Consider the following 16,295-nt stretch of genomic DNA (forward strand, 5'->3'; position numbering starts at 1 on the left):
CAACAATTTTGATGTTTAATCGATTTAGAGCTTATAAATAAAAAACGGTAATAATTGGGTTCAATCTTTTTATGGATCTAGTCTTTATGGTCCATTACTAAGGTTTTATGTATAAAAAGTTTTTCTCCATCGCTTTTAGTTTATGAGTTATGATTGAGTTAATTTTCGAAAATCAACAATTTTAATGTTTAATCGATTTAGAGCTTATAAATAAAAAATGGTAATAATTGGGTTCAATCTTGTTATGGATCTAGTCTTTATGGCCCATTACTACGGTTTTATGTATAAAAAGTTTTTCTCCATCGCTTTTAGTTTTTGAGTTACGATTGAGTTAATTTTCGAAAATCAACAATTTTGCTGTTAAATCCATTTAGAGCTTATAAATAAAAAATGGTAATAATTGGGTTCAATCTTGTTATGGATCTAGTCTTTATGGTCCATTACTAAGGTTTTATGTATAAAAAATATTTCCCCATCGCTTTTAGTTTATGAGTTATGATTGAGTTAATTCTCGAAAATCAATAATTTTAATGTTTAATCGATTTAGAGCTTATAAATAAAAAATGGTAATAATTGGGTTCAATCTTGTTATGGATCTAGTCTTTATGGCCCATTACTACGGTTTTATGTATAAAAAGTTTTTCTCCATCGCTTTTAGTTTTTGAGTTATGATTGAGTTAATTTTCGAAAATCAACAATTTTAATGTTTAATCGGTTTAAAGCTTATAAATAAAAAATGGTAGTAATTGGGTTCAATCTTGTTATGGATCTAGTCTTTATGGCCCATTACTACGGTTTTATGTATAAAAAGTTTTTCTCCATAGCTTTTAGTTTTTGAGTTACGATTGAATTAATTTTCGAAAATCAACAATTTTGATGTTTAATCGATTTAGAGCTTATAAATAAAAAATGGTAATAATTGGGTTCAATCTTGTTATGGATCTAGTCTTTATGGCCCGTTACTAAGGTTTTATGTATAAAAAGTTATTCTCCATCGCTTTTAGTTTTTAAGTTACGATTGAGTAAATTTTCGAAAATCAATTTTGATGTTTAATCGATTTAGAGCTTATAAATAAAAAATGGTAATAATTGGGTTCAATCTTGTTATGGATCTAGTCTTTATGGCCCATTACTAAAGTTTTATGTATAAAAAGTTATTCTCCATCGCTTTTAGTTTTTGAGTTACGATTGAGTTAATTTTCGAAAATCAATTTTGATGTTTAATCGATTTAGAGCTTATACATAAAAAATGGTAATACTTGGGTTCAATCTTGTTATGGATCTAGTCTTTATGGTCCATTACCAAGGTTTTATGTATAAAAAGTTGTTCTCTATCGCTTTTAGTTTTTGAGTTACGATTGAGATAATTTTCGAAAATCAACAATTTTGATGTTTAATCGATTTAGAGCTTATAAATAAAAAATAGTAATAATTGGGTTCAATCTTTTTATGGATCTAGTCTTTATGGCCCATTGCTACGGTTTTATGTATAAAAAGTTTTTCTCCGTAGCTTTTAGTTTTTGAGTTACGATTGAATTAATTTTCGAAAATCAACAATTTTGATGTTTAATCGATTTAGAGCTTATAAATAAAAAACGGTAATAATTGGGTTCAATCTTGTTATAGATCTAGTCTTTATGGTCCATTACTAAGGTTTTATGTATAAGAAGTTTTTCTCCGTCGCTTTTAGTTTATGAGTTATGATTGATTTAATTTTCGAAAATCAACAATTTTGATGTTTAATCGGTTTAGAGCTTATAAATAAAAAATCGTAGTAATTGGGTTCAATCTTGTTATGGATCTAGTCTTTATGGCCCATTGCTACGGTTTTATGTATAAAAAGTTTTTCTCCATCGCTTTTAGTTTTTGAGTTATAATTGAGTTAATTTTCGAAAATCAACAATTTTGATGTTTAATCGATTTAGAGCTTATAAATAAAAAATGGTAATAATTGGGTTCAATCTTGTTATGGATCTAGTCTTTATGGCTCATTACTAAGGTTTTATGTATAAAAAATATTTCCCCATCGCTTGTAGTTTATGAGTTATAATTGAGTTAATTTTCGAAAATCAACAATTTTCATGTTTAATCGGTTTAGAGCTTATAAATAAAAAATGGTAATAATTGGGTTCAATCTTGTTATGGATCTAGTCTTTATCGGCCATTAGTAAGGTTTTATGTATAAAAAGTTTTTCTCTACCGCTTTTAGTTTTTAAGTTATGATTGAGTTAATTTTCGAAAATCAACAATTTTGATGTTTAATCGATTTAGAGCTTATAAATAAAAAACGGTAATAATTGGGTTCAATCTTTTTATGGATCTAGTCTTTATGGTCTATTACTAAGGTTTTATGTATAAAAAGTTTTTCTCCATCGCTTTTAGTTTTTGAGTTACGATTGAGTTAATTTTCGAAAATCAACAATTTTCATGTTTAATCGATTTAGAGCTTATAAATAAAAAATGGTAATAATTGGGTTCAATCTTTTTATGGATCTAGTCTTTATGGTCCATTACTAAGGTTTTATGTATAAAAAATATTTCCCAATCGCTTTTAGTTTATGAGTTATGATTGAGTTAATTTTCGAAAATCAACAATTTTGATGTTTAATCGATTTAGAGCTTATAAATAAAAAACGGTAATAATTGGGTTCAATCTTTTTATGGATCTAGTCTTTATGGTCCATTACTAAGGTTTTATGTATAAAAAGTTTTTCTCCATCGCTTTTAGTTTATGAGTTATGATTGAGTTAATTTTCGAAAATCAACAATTTTAATGTTTAATCGATTTAGAGCTTATAAATAAAAAATGGTAATAATTGGGTTCAATCTTGTTATGGATCTAGTCTTTATGGCCCATTACTACGGTTTTATGTATAAAAAGTTTTTCTCCATCGCTTTTAGTTTTTGAGTTACGATTGAGTTAATTTTCGAAAATCAACAATTTTGCTGTTAAATCCATTTAGAGCTTATAAATAAAAAATGGTAATAATTGGGTTCAATCTTGTTATGGATCTAGTCTTTATGGTCCATTACTAAGGTTTTATGTATAAAAAATATTTCCCCATCGCTTTTAGTTTATGAGTTATGATTGAGTTAATTCTCGAAAATCAATAATTTTAATGTTTAATCGATTTAGAGCTTATAAATAAAAAATGGTAATAATTGGGTTCAATCTTGTTATGGATCTAGTCTTTATGGCCCATTACTACGGTTTTATGTATAAAAAGTTTTTCTCCATCGCTTTTAGTTTTTGAGTTATGATTGAGTTAATTTTCGAAAATCAACAATTTTAATGTTTAATCGGTTTAAAGCTTATAAATAAAAAATGGTAGTAATTGGGTTCAATCTTGTTATGGATCTAGTCTTTATGGCCCATTACTACGGTTTTATGTATAAAAAGTTTTTCTCCATAGCTTTTAGTTTTTGAGTTACGATTGAATTAATTTTCGAAAATCAACAATTTTGATGTTTAATCGATTTAGAGCTTATAAATAAAAAATGGTAATAATTGGGTTCAATCTTGTTATGGATCTAGTCTTTATGGCCCGTTACTAAGGTTTTATGTATAAAAAGTTATTCTCCATCGCTTTTAGTTTTTAAGTTACGATTGAGTAAATTTTCGAAAATCAATTTTGATGTTTAATCGATTTAGAGCTTATAAATAAAAAATGGTAATAATTGGGTTCAATCTTGTTATGGATCTAGTCTTTATGGCCCATTACTAAAGTTTTATGTATAAAAAGTTATTCTCCATCGCTTTTAGTTTTTGAGTTACGATTGAGTTAATTTTCGAAAATCAATTTTGATGTTTAATCGATTTAGAGCTTATACATAAAAAATGGTAATACTTGGGTTCAATCTTGTTATGGATCTAGTCTTTATGGTCCATTACCAAGGTTTTATGTATAAAAAGTTGTTCTCTATCGCTTTTAGTTTTTGAGTTACGATTGAGATAATTTTCGAAAATCAACAATTTTGATGTTTAATCGATTTAGAGCTTATAAATAAAAAATAGTAATAATTGGGTTCAATCTTTTTATGGATCTAGTCTTTATGGCCCATTGCTACGGTTTTATGTATAAAAAGTTTTTCTCCGTAGCTTTTAGTTTTTGAGTTACGATTGAATTAATTTTCGAAAATCAACAATTTTGATGTTTAATCGATTTAGAGCTTATAAATAAAAAACGGTAATAATTGGGTTCAATCTTGTTATAGATCTAGTCTTTATGGTCCATTACTAAGGTTTTATGTATAAGAAGTTTTTCTCCGTCGCTTTTAGTTTATGAGTTATGATTGATTTAATTTTCGAAAATCAACAATTTTGATGTTTAATCGGTTTAGAGCTTATAAATAAAAAATCGTAGTAATTGGGTTCAATCTTGTTATGGATCTAGTCTTTATGGCCCATTGCTACGGTTTTATGTATAAAAAGTTTTTCTCCATCGCTTTTAGTTTTTGAGTTATAATTGAGTTAATTTTCGAAAATCAACAATTTTGATGTTTAATCGATTTAGAGCTTATAAATAAAAAATGGTAATAATTGGGTTCAATCTTGTTATGGATCTAGTCTTTATGGCTCATTACTAAGGTTTTATGTATAAAAAATATTTCCCCATCGCTTGTAGTTTATGAGTTATAATTGAGTTAATTTTCGAAAATCAACAATTTTCATGTTTAATCGGTTTAGAGCTTATAAATAAAAAATGGTAATAATTGGGTTCAATCTTGTTATGGATCTAGTCTTTATCGGCCATTAGTAAGGTTTTATGTATAAAAAGTTTTTCTCTACCGCTTTTAGTTTTTAAGTTATGATTGAGTTAATTTTCGAAAATCAACAATTTTGATGTTTAATCGATTTAGAGCTTATAAATAAAAAACGGTAATAATTGGGTTCAATCTTTTTATGGATCTAGTCTTTATGGTCTATTACTAAGGTTTTATGTATAAAAAGTTTTTCTCCATCGCTTTTAGTTTTTGAGTTACGATTGAGTTAATTTTCGAAAATCAACAATTTTCATGTTTAATCGATTTAGAGCTTATAAATAAAAAATGGTAATAATTGGGTTCAAGCTTTTTATGGATCTAGTCTTTATGGTCTATTACTAAGGTTTTATGTATAAAAAGTTTTTCTCCACCGCTTTTAGTTTTTGAGTTACGATTGAGTTAATTTTCGAAAATCAACAATTTTGATGTTTAATCGGTTTAGAGTTTATAAATAAAAAATGGTAATAATTGGGTTCAATCTTGTTATGGATCTAGTCTTTATGGTCCATTACTACGGTTTTATGTATAAAAAGTTTTTCTCCATCGCTTTTAGTTTTTGAGTTACGATTGAGTTAATTTTCGAAAATCAATTTTGATGTTTAATCGATTTAGAGCTTATACATAAAAAATGGTAATAATTGGGTTCAATCTTTCTATGGATCTAGTCTTTATGGTCCATTACTAAGGTTTTATGTATAAAAAGTATTTCCCCATCGCTTTTAGTTTTTGAGTTATGATTGAGTTAATTTTCGAAAATCAACAATTTTGATGTTTAATCGGTTTAGAGCTTATAAATAAAAAATGGTAATAATTGGGTTCAATCTTGTTATGGATCTAGTCTTTATGGCCCAGTACTACGGTTTTATGTATAAAAAGTTTTTCTTCATAGCTTTTTGTTTTTGAGTTACGATTGAATTAATTTTCGAAAATCAACAATTTTGATGTTTAATCGATTTAGAGCTTATAAATAAAAAATGGTAATAATTGGGTTCAATCTTGTTATGGATCTAGTCTTTATGGCCCGTTACTAAGGTTTTATGTATAAAAAGTTATTCTCCATCGCTTTTAGTTTTTATGTTACGATTGAGTAAATTTTCGAAAATCAATTTTGATGTTTAATCGATTTAGAGCTTATAAATAAAAAATGGTAATAATTGGGTTCAATCTTGTTATGGATCTAGTCTTTATGGCCCATTACTAAAGTTTTATGTATAAAAAGTTATTCTCCATCGCTTTTAGTTTTTGAGTTACGATTGAGTTAATTTTCGAAAATCAATTTTGATGTTTAATCGATTTAGAGCTTATACATAAAAAATGGTAATACTTGGGTTCAATCTTGTTATGGATCTAGTCTTTATGGTCCATTACCAAGGTTTTATGTATAAAAAGTTGTTCTCTATCGCTTTTAGTTTTTGAGTTACGATTGAGATAATTTTCGAAAATCAACAATTTTGATGTTTAATCGATTTAGAGCTTATAAATAAAAAATAGTAATAATTGGGTTCAATCTTTTTATGGATCTAGTCTTTATGGCCCATTGCTACGGTTTTATGTATAAAAAGTTTTTCTCCGTAGCTTTTAGTTTTTGAGTTACGATTGAATTAATTTTCGAAAATCAACAATTTTGATGTTTAATCGATTTAGAGCTTATAAATAAAAAACGGTAATAATTGGGTTCAATCTTGTTATAGATCTAGTCTTTATGGTCCATTACTAAGGTTTTATGTATAAGAAGTTTTTCTCCGTCGCTTTTAGTTTATGAGTTATGATTGATTTAATTTTCGAAAATCAACAATTTTGATGTTTAATCGGTTTAGAGCTTATAAATAAAAAATCGTAGTAATTGGGTTCAATCTTGTTATGGATCTAGTCTTTATGGCCCATTGCTACGGTTTTATGTATAAAAAGTTTTTCTCCATCGCTTTTAGTTTTTGAGTTATAATTGAGTTAATTTTCGAAAATCAACAATTTTGATGTTTAATCGATTTAGAGCTTATAAATAAAAAATGGTAATAATTGGGTTCAATCTTGTTATGGATCTAGTCTTTATGGCTCATTACTAAGGTTTTATGTATAAAAAATATTTCCCCATCGCTTGTAGTTTATGAGTTATAATTGAGTTAATTTTCGAAAATCAACAATTTTCATGTTTAATCGGTTTAGAGCTTATAAATAAAAAATGGTAATAATTGGGTTCAATCTTGTTATGGATCTAGTCTTTATCGGCCATTAGTAAGGTTTTATGTATAAAAAGTTTTTCTCTACCGCTTTTAGTTTTTAAGTTATGATTGAGTTAATTTTCGAAAATCAACAATTTTGATGTTTAATCGATTTAGAGCTTATAAATAAAAAACGGTAATAATTGGGTTCAATCTTTTTATGGATCTAGTCTTTATGGTCTATTACTAAGGTTTTATGTATAAAAAGTTTTTCTCCATCGCTTTTAGTTTTTGAGTTACGATTGAGTTAATTTTCGAAAATCAACAATTTTCATGTTTAATCGATTTAGAGCTTATAAATAAAAAATGGTAATAATTGGGTTCAAGCTTTTTATGGATCTAGTCTTTATGGTCTATTACTAAGGTTTTATGTATAAAAAGTTTTTCTCCACCGCTTTTAGTTTTTGAGTTACGATTGAGTTAATTTTCGAAAATCAACAATTTTGATGTTTAATCGGTTTAGAGTTTATAAATAAAAAATGGTAATAATTGGGTTCAATCTTGTTATGGATCTAGTCTTTATGGTCCATTACTACGGTTTTATGTATAAAAAGTTTTTCTCCATCGCTTTTAGTTTTTGAGTTACGATTGAGTTAATTTTCGAAAATCAATTTTGATGTTTAATCGATTTAGAGCTTATACATAAAAAATGGTAATAATTGGGTTCAATCTTTCTATGGATCTAGTCTTTATGGTCCATTACTAAGGTTTTATGTATAAAAAGTATTTCCCCATCGCTTTTAGTTTTTGAGTTATGATTGAGTTAATTTTCGAAAATCAACAATTTTGATGTTTAATCGGTTTAGAGCTTATAAATAAAAAATGGTAATAATTGGGTTCAATCTTGTTATGGATCTAGTCTTTATGGCCCAGTACTACGGTTTTATGTATAAAAAGTTTTTCTTCATAGCTTTTTGTTTTTGAGTTACGATTGAATTAATTTTCGAAAATCAACAATTTTGATGTTTAATCGATTTAGAGCTTATAAATAAAAAACGGTAATAATTGGGTTCAATCTTTTTATGGATCTAGTCTTTATCGCCCATTACTAACGTTTTATGTATAAAAAGTTTTTCTCCATCGCTTTTAGTTTTTGAGTTACGATTGAGTTAATTTTCGAAAATCAATTTTGATGTTTAACCTTCGAGCGGGCGCGCTGTTATAAAATTTATCACAATCTTCGTTTTTTTAATATATTTCCTTATATAATGCATTTGAAACGATTTAACGCTAATGTATTCGTGTAACCATGTATTTTGAACATTATGATGTGAAAATTAAAGAAAAAAAACTATTGTCGTCGTTTTTACGGCAAAAAAAGGTGTAAAAAATAAGAATTTTACACATTAATTGCTGATTGATAAGGCCGTATTTATATTATGGGATGAATTTATGGTGTAAATGTATTATAAACACGTTTCGAGTCATATGTGAAAGTTTTTGGGTTGTTTGCAGAATTTAGAAAAATACAGGTCCGTAATGAAAGTTTTGTCGGAATCGGAATTTTTTGCTTCATCTGTTCAATATTTCAAACTTTTCAATTTTTTCACTAGTTTGTATAAAAATTCAATATATTCAGGTTTCTTGCGTGTAAATAAGAGATCTGTTGGGACCGGAAACTAAATTTTAAAACGCCATGAGGGTTTGTTTGCACAGGCCGTAATTATTTTTTAGGAGTTATTTACGATTAGTTTTTATGCGTAGGTAATCCTTGGAGGATTTCGGGGTATATTTAGAATACGGTTGTCAATATATAAGTTTAGAGATCAGCGTTACAGTCATTGTGTAAAGTGTCGTTGGAGCGAAAAGAAGTCGTCTTATTCAAAAGTTTTTGTGTTGAAAAAAATATTGAGTGTGTTAAAATATAACAAGTGTTAAAATATAATAGATAAATGATGGCAGCACCAGAAATATTATCTAAAAGTGACATTGAAAACAACATTCAAGGACTATTTGATAAACCACAAAAAGAAGAAGAAGATAGTGAAGCCGGAAGTGATTTGAGTGATGAAGAAATTGAAGTGAATAATTTTGACAGCGCATCTGAAGAGGATAATTCTTCTGAAGAGGATGAAGAAAGCATTGAGACATGTATTGAAGATTTTTATGTTGGAAAAGACAATCTCAGCATGTGGAAAAGAACAAAATACGCAAAATGAAGTCGAACTAAAAATATTAACATAATAAAAGAAGTTTTAGGTCCTACTTGTGGTGTAAAAAATCTTAGTGAATTAGAACTATTTCAAAAAATTATCGATAGTATAATGGTTGAAAATATTGTGGCACATAGAAATACTTATATAGAATCTCTGAGATCAAATCGTGATTACACACGAAGCAGAGATATCAAAGATACCAACATAAACGAATTATTGGCTTATTTTGGAATACTTTTCTTAATAGGTATTAAAAAGTCACATTTTGCCAATGTAAAAGAAATTTGGTGCAGCGATGGAACAGGTATTCAAATGATTAGAGCAGTGATGAGCTACAAACGATTTTTGTTTTTAACTCGATCTCTCCGCTTTGATGATAAAGTTACAAGAGTCGATAGGCGTAAAATTGTTTCTTCGAGAAATTTCTAGAAAACAGCCAGCGTGTTTCAAGTTAGGTGAATTCGTCCCAATAGACGAAATGTTGCATCCTTTCCGAGGTAGATGTGAATGGATACAGTATATTCCAAGCAAACCCGCTAAATATGGAATAAAAATGTATGCACTTTGCGATGTGAAAACTTTTTATGCATACAACATAGAAATTTATTGCGGCAAGCAACCAGATGGTCCGTATATGGTATCTAACAAACCGATGGATTGTAAAGCGATTGGTAAAACCAATAGAAAATTCAAACAGAAATGTTACTACTGACAATTATTATACCAGCGTAATTATAATTAATACCAGATTATTTACTACACAAGAAATTTGTTTAGACTGTAAAAATGAATCTGATTCAAATTAAAATATAAAATGTTTAACAATTACAAATCGTCAAAATCGCAACAACCTTGAAATGTCGCAAAATGTAAAATATAAATGCGTATGTTTTTTAATAATTTATTTGTTTTTTAATATTTATTTATTATTTTATTTGTTTTTTTATTAGTTTGTTAATGTTTTTTGATTTTTAAAAATGAATTCATTTCATTGATTTCATTTTATGTTAACAGTTACTTAATACATATTAAATACTTCTACTCTAGTAAAATGTGTGTTTTTTTAAATAACCTAATACATACTTATTAATGCGAACCCGTTGTCATAAAATGTATTTGTTATATTCCGCTTTTGTTATAAAATCGAGCGCGCCCGCTCGAAAATTGATACGGACCTGTGTTATAAATTTTATACACAGCGCGCCCGCTCGTGTTACAAAATCGAGCGCGCCCGCTCGAAGGTTAATCGATTTAGAGCTTATCAATTAAAAATGGTAATAATCGGGTTCAATCTTGTTATGGATCTAGTTTTTATCGCCCATTACTAAAGTTTTATGTATAAAAAATTTTCCTCCATCGCTTTTAATTTTTGAGTTATGATTGAGTTAATTTTCGAATTAATCAATTTTTTATATAAATGTCTGGCCAAAATCGAGCGAAGGGTTTAAAGTAACCTTCCCTTTTTTTTACTCTGAGGCTCAGATATTAGATATTTCAGATTCATGATTTTCTTGGCGATCGACGTTTTGGTGTAAGGAATGATAGAATTCCAAACAAATTTCGATTAGAAATAAGTTGACATAACAGATAGAAATTAGTTTCTAAATTCTTCCAAAACTTGTGCATATCACCTCTATTGATGTCTAGACACACATGCAACACGAACAAGAAGAGATGATGTGCGGCTGATGAAAGCCGTCAATCAAAATCCGTTCGTAGTCCTTTGTTTATCTGCACATCTGTCGGTCTTGGTGTGGTGCCAATCGATGCGCGAAATGGGTGCGAGAAACAACTAGGGCCCATTTTACAAATAAATCCAGTACCTAACATGTCAATGGTAGACGCTTTTACCTTTGTCGGCTACTTAATAAACCGTAACCATAGCCGTTCTGTGAGAACGGTAAACATTAAATTGCGGCTGCGAAGAGGACGAAGCAGTTGTAAATCGCAGGTCATCTGGCGACCCTGGGTCGATAAGTTGTATCTTACACACTTATTTCTATATAGTAAGTGGAAAAAATTCGTCTCTTTGTTTTCAACCTCGGCTTACCAGGAAGGGCCAAAATTGTTTTTCAACATTCGTTTTGCTCGTATCGGAGGTAGCAAGTAAAAGTCTTCGACACCGGGATTCGGAGAATTTCAACGATGATATACAGCCATCGTTTTTAATTAAACGGAATTAAGTTTTACGAAGATGTTGTGTAACTAATAAGATTTATGAATTTAATCTCAGTACATAAAGATACTAATTTGGAGGATTTTAAAGATTAAAATTACACTGTTTGGATTTTCAACGATTAATGTGTATAAGAAATCAATTTATAGAAAAGAAAGTGAAAAAGTCTGAAACCGTTAAACGCTGTTTTTGATGTCTTGCAATTTCTCGATTTCAAATTGAATCATTTAGACTTCAAATATAGGAAAAGGAACGCGATAATGTTAAGAATCGCCGAAGATTCTTGTCCCACACTCTTAACAGCTGCATATCTCTTCATAGAATGTAACTGTGAACGTCGTCTTCTACTCACAATGACTTAATTGTTTGTGGCATTCCTTTTCTCAAAAAAAATGATGTTTTAGATTAGTTCTAAATAAAATCTGTAACGGAAATGTAATTTATTTTAATATCAATTAAAATAAAACAAGAAATTCGTGGTAATAAATTAACTATTTGCATATACGAGTACGTTCCTAACTAGACATCCAATATACATACACGTCAAGGCTTAAACTTAATGCAAATATTATTTCAAACATGCGGACTATTGACTAAAGAGAGTCTTGTATTCCCATGATACCGTCTCGTTAGGTAAGTGGACCTGGTAAAGGCGTGTGCACATTTGACAAAGCAAGCTAATTAATTAACATTAGTTTCCATAAAAGGAACGTGTCCATAACACAATACTTTTTCTGATTTGACTATTTTATTAACACCATTACGTTTGGCGATTGTGAAGAGAATATGTAATTAACGTGGAGATAAAAATATCAACATTCCTGAATATTTTGAAAGCAAATTAGGCTCTTCGACATTTTTTTAACCTATGATCTCTTAGTCTTGAGTGGTTGAATCTTAAGTCGCTAAGTTTCTAAGAGTAGGCGGGAATGACTTACAGTTTAAAGGTACTTGTACGCATAATGTTATGACACTCTTCGAAACCATGCATAAAGCGAAGAATGTCAGTAATCGCGACCTCATACTGTTTTTGATTAGCGTCACTTCACCAACATGTCATTTCTTTAACAAACCATTGCCATGCAATTAAATTTATACCGTTGCAACTTTATCATTAACTTTATTAAACTGAAGTTTATAAACGAAATTCAAAAATGATTTGAAAATCGATTTCACTCTGTATCTTCACCAATATTTCTTTCATTAGATATTTGGTGGCATTATTGAGTTTCTCAAAGTGTTTTAAGTAAAAAATTACATTGGGTAAAAAGTTCTAGTACCAACCGTTTTCGAGATAAAGATCATGTTGTGCGAAAAAACTCTAGAAAATGAAAAAATTGGAATATCTTCGTTCTTAATTCTGTATCTTCTCCAATATTTCGTTCATCAGATATTTGGTGACATTATTGAGTTTCTCAAAGTGTTTTAAGTAAAAAATTACTCTTGGTTAAAATTTCTAGTACCAACCGTTCTAGAGATAAAAACGATGTTGTGTTGAAAAACCTTAGAAATTGCAAAAATTGGAATATTTTCGTTTTTAACTCTGTATCTTCTCCAATATTTTTTTCATCAGATATTTGGTGACATTATTGAGTTTCTCAATGTGTTTTAAGTAAAAAATTACTCTTGGTAAAAACTTCTAGTACCAACCGTTTTCGAGATAAAAGCGATGTGCTAGAAAAACTCTAGAAAATGAAGAAATTGGAATATCTTTGTTCTTAACCCTGTATCTTCTCCAATATTTCTTTCATTAGATATTTGGTGGCATTACTGAGTTTCTCAAAGTATTTTAAGCAAAAAATTACATTGGGTAAAAAGTTCTAGTACCAACTGTTTTCGAGATAAAGATGATGTTGTGCGAAAAAACCCTAAAAAGTGTAAAAATTGGAATATTTTCGTTCTTAACCCGGTATCTTCTCCAATATTTCTTTCATCAGATATTTGGTGACATTATTGAGTTACTCAAAGTGTTTTAAGTAAAAAATTACTCTTGGTAAAAACTTCTAGTACCAACCATTTTCGAGATAAAAACGATGTTGTGCTGAAAAACCCTAGAAAGTGCAAAAATTGGAATATCTTTGTTCTTAACCCTGTATCTTCTCCAATATTTCTTTCATCAGATATTTGGTGGCATTATTGAGTTTCTCAGAGTGTTTTAAGTAAAAAATTACATTGGGTAAAAAGTTCTAGTAACAACCGTTTTCGAGATAAAGATGATGTTGTGCGAAAAAACCCTAGAAAGTGTAAAAATTGGAATATCTTCGTTTTTAACCCTGTATCTTCCCCAACATTGCATTCATTGGATATTTGGTGACATTATTGGGTTTCTCAAAGTGTTTTAAGTAAAAAATTACATTGGGTAAAAAGTTCTAGTACCAACCGTTTTCGAGATAAAAACGATGTTGTGCGAAAAAACCCTAAAAAGTGTAAAAATTTTAATATCTTCGTTTTTAACCCTGTATCTTCCCCAAACTTGCGTTCATTGGATGTTTGGTGACATTATTGAGTTTCTTAAAGTGTTTTAAGTAAAAAATTACTCTTGGTAAAAATTTCTAGTACCAACCGTTTTCGAGATAAAAACGATGTTGTGTTGAAAAACCTTAGAAAGTGCAAAAATTGGAATATCTTCCTTTTTAACCCTGTATCTTCTCCAATATTTCTTTCATGAGATATTTGGTGGCATTATTGAGTTTCTCAAAGTGTTTTAAGTAAAAAATTACTCTTGGTAAAAACTTCTAGTACCAACCGTTTTCGAGATAAAAGCGATGTGCTAGAAAAACTGTAAAAAATGCAAAGAATGAAAAATCTTCGTTTTTAACCCTGTATCTGCTCCAACATTGCGTTCATTGGATGTTTGGTAACATTATTGAGTTTCTCCAAGTGTTTTAAGTAAAAAATTACTCTTGCTAAACATTTCTAATACCAACCGTTCTCGAGATAAAAAGCAATGTGCTAAAAAACTATGGAAAACGCAAAAATTGGAATATCTTCATTCTTAACCCTGTATCTTCTCCAATATTTCTTTCATCAGATATTTGGTGACATTATCGAGTTTCTCAAAGTGTTTTAAGTAAAAAATTACTCTTGCTAAACATTTCTAGTACCAACCGTTCTCGAGATAAAAAGCAATGTGCTAAAAAACTATGGAAAACGCAAAAACTGGAATATCTTCATTCTTAACCCTGTATCTTCTCCAATATTTCTTTCATCAGATATTTGATGACATTATTGAGTTTCTCAAAGTGTTTTAAGTAAAAAATTACTCTTGGTAAAAATTTCTAGTACCAACCGTTTTCGAGATAAAAACGATGTTGTGCGAAAAAACCCTAAAAAGTGTAAAAATTGGAATATCTTCGTTCTTAACTCTGTATCTTCTCCAATATTTCTTTCATCAGATATTTGGTGACATTATTGAGTTACTCAAAGTGTTTTAAGTAAAAAATTACTCTTGGTAAAAATTTCTAGTACCAACCGTTTTCGAGATAAAGATCATGTTGTGCGAAAAAACTCTAGAAAATGAAAAAATTGGAATATGTTCGTTCTTAATTCTGTATCTTCTCCAATATTTCGTTCATCAGATATTTGGTGACATTATTGAGTTTCTCAAAGTGTTTTAAGTAAAAAATTACTCTTGGTAAAAATTTCTAGTACCAACCGTTTTCGAGATAAAACGATGTTGTGCGAAAAAACCCTAAAAAGTGTAAAAATTGGAATATCTTCGTTCTTAACTCTGTATCTTCTCCAATATTTCTTTCATCAGATATTTGGTGACATTATTGAGTTACTCAAAGTGTTTTAAGTAAAAAATTTCTCTTGGTAAAAATTTCTAGTACCAACCGTTTTCGAGATAAAGATCATGTTGTGCGAAAAAACTCTAGAAAATGAAAAAATTGGAATATGTTCGTTCTTAATTCTGTATCTTCTCCAATATTTCGTTCATCAGATATTTGGTGACATTATTGAGTTTCTCAAAGTGTTTTAAGTAAAAAATTACTCTTGGTTAAAATTTCTAGTACCAACCGTTCTAGAGATAAAAACGATGTTGTGCTGAAAAACCCTAGAAAGTGCAAAAATTGGAATATCTTTGTTCTTAACCCTGTATCTTCTCCAATATTTCTTTCATTAGATATTTGGTGGCATTATTGAGTTTCTCAAAGTGTTTTAAGTAAAAAATTACATTGGGTAAAAAGTTCTAGTACCAACCGTTTTCGAGATAAAGATCATGTTGTGCGAAAAAACTCTGGAAAATGAAAAAATTGGAATATCTTCGTTCTTAATTCTGTATCTTCTCCAATATTTCGTTCATCAGATATTTGGTGACATTATTGAGTTTCTCAAAGTGTTTTAAGTAAAAAATTACTCTTGGTTAAAATTTCTAGTACCAACCGTTCTAGAGATAAAAACGATGTTGTGCTCAAAAACCCTAGAAAGTGCAAAAATTGGAATATCTTTGATCTTAACCCTGTATCTTCCCCAACATTGCATTCATTAAATATTTGGTGACATTATTGGGTTTCTCAAAGTGTTTTAAGTAAAAAATTACTCTTGGTAAAAACTTCTAGTACCAACCGTTTTTGAGATAAAAACGATGTTGTGTTGAAAAACCTTAGAAAGTGCAAAAATTGGAATATCTCCCGTTTTTAACCCTGTATCTTCTCCAATATTTCTTTCATTAGATATTTGGTGGCATTAATGAGTTTCTCAAAGTGTTTTAAGTAAAAAATTACATTGGGTAAAAAGTTCTAGTACCAACAGTTTTCGAGATAAAGATGATGTTGTACTAAAAAACCCTAAAAAGTGCAAAAATTGGAATATCTTCGTTTTTAACCCTGTATCTTCCCCAACATTGCGTTCATTGGATGTTTGGTGACATTATTGAGTTTCTCAAAGTGTTTTAAGTAAAAAATTACTCTTGGTAAAAACTTCTAGTACCAACAGTTTTCGAGATAAAAACGATGTTGTGCTGAAAAACCCTAGAAA

General features: G+C 29.1%; 1 protein-coding gene across 4 annotated transcripts in view; it reads left to right on the plus strand.

Annotated features, from left to right (window-relative positions):
• The window catches only part of LOC111417164 (stargazin-like protein), a 256,890-nt gene that overhangs the window by 150,136 nt on the left and 90,459 nt on the right, over window positions 1-16,295 (plus strand). The gene's annotated exons all lie outside the window — the stretch shown is intronic.

This window comes from Onthophagus taurus, chromosome 5, assembly GCF_036711975.1.
Source record: "Onthophagus taurus isolate NC chromosome 5, IU_Otau_3.0, whole genome shotgun sequence".
Classification (NCBI taxonomy): domain Eukaryota; kingdom Metazoa; phylum Arthropoda; class Insecta; order Coleoptera; family Scarabaeidae; genus Onthophagus; species Onthophagus taurus.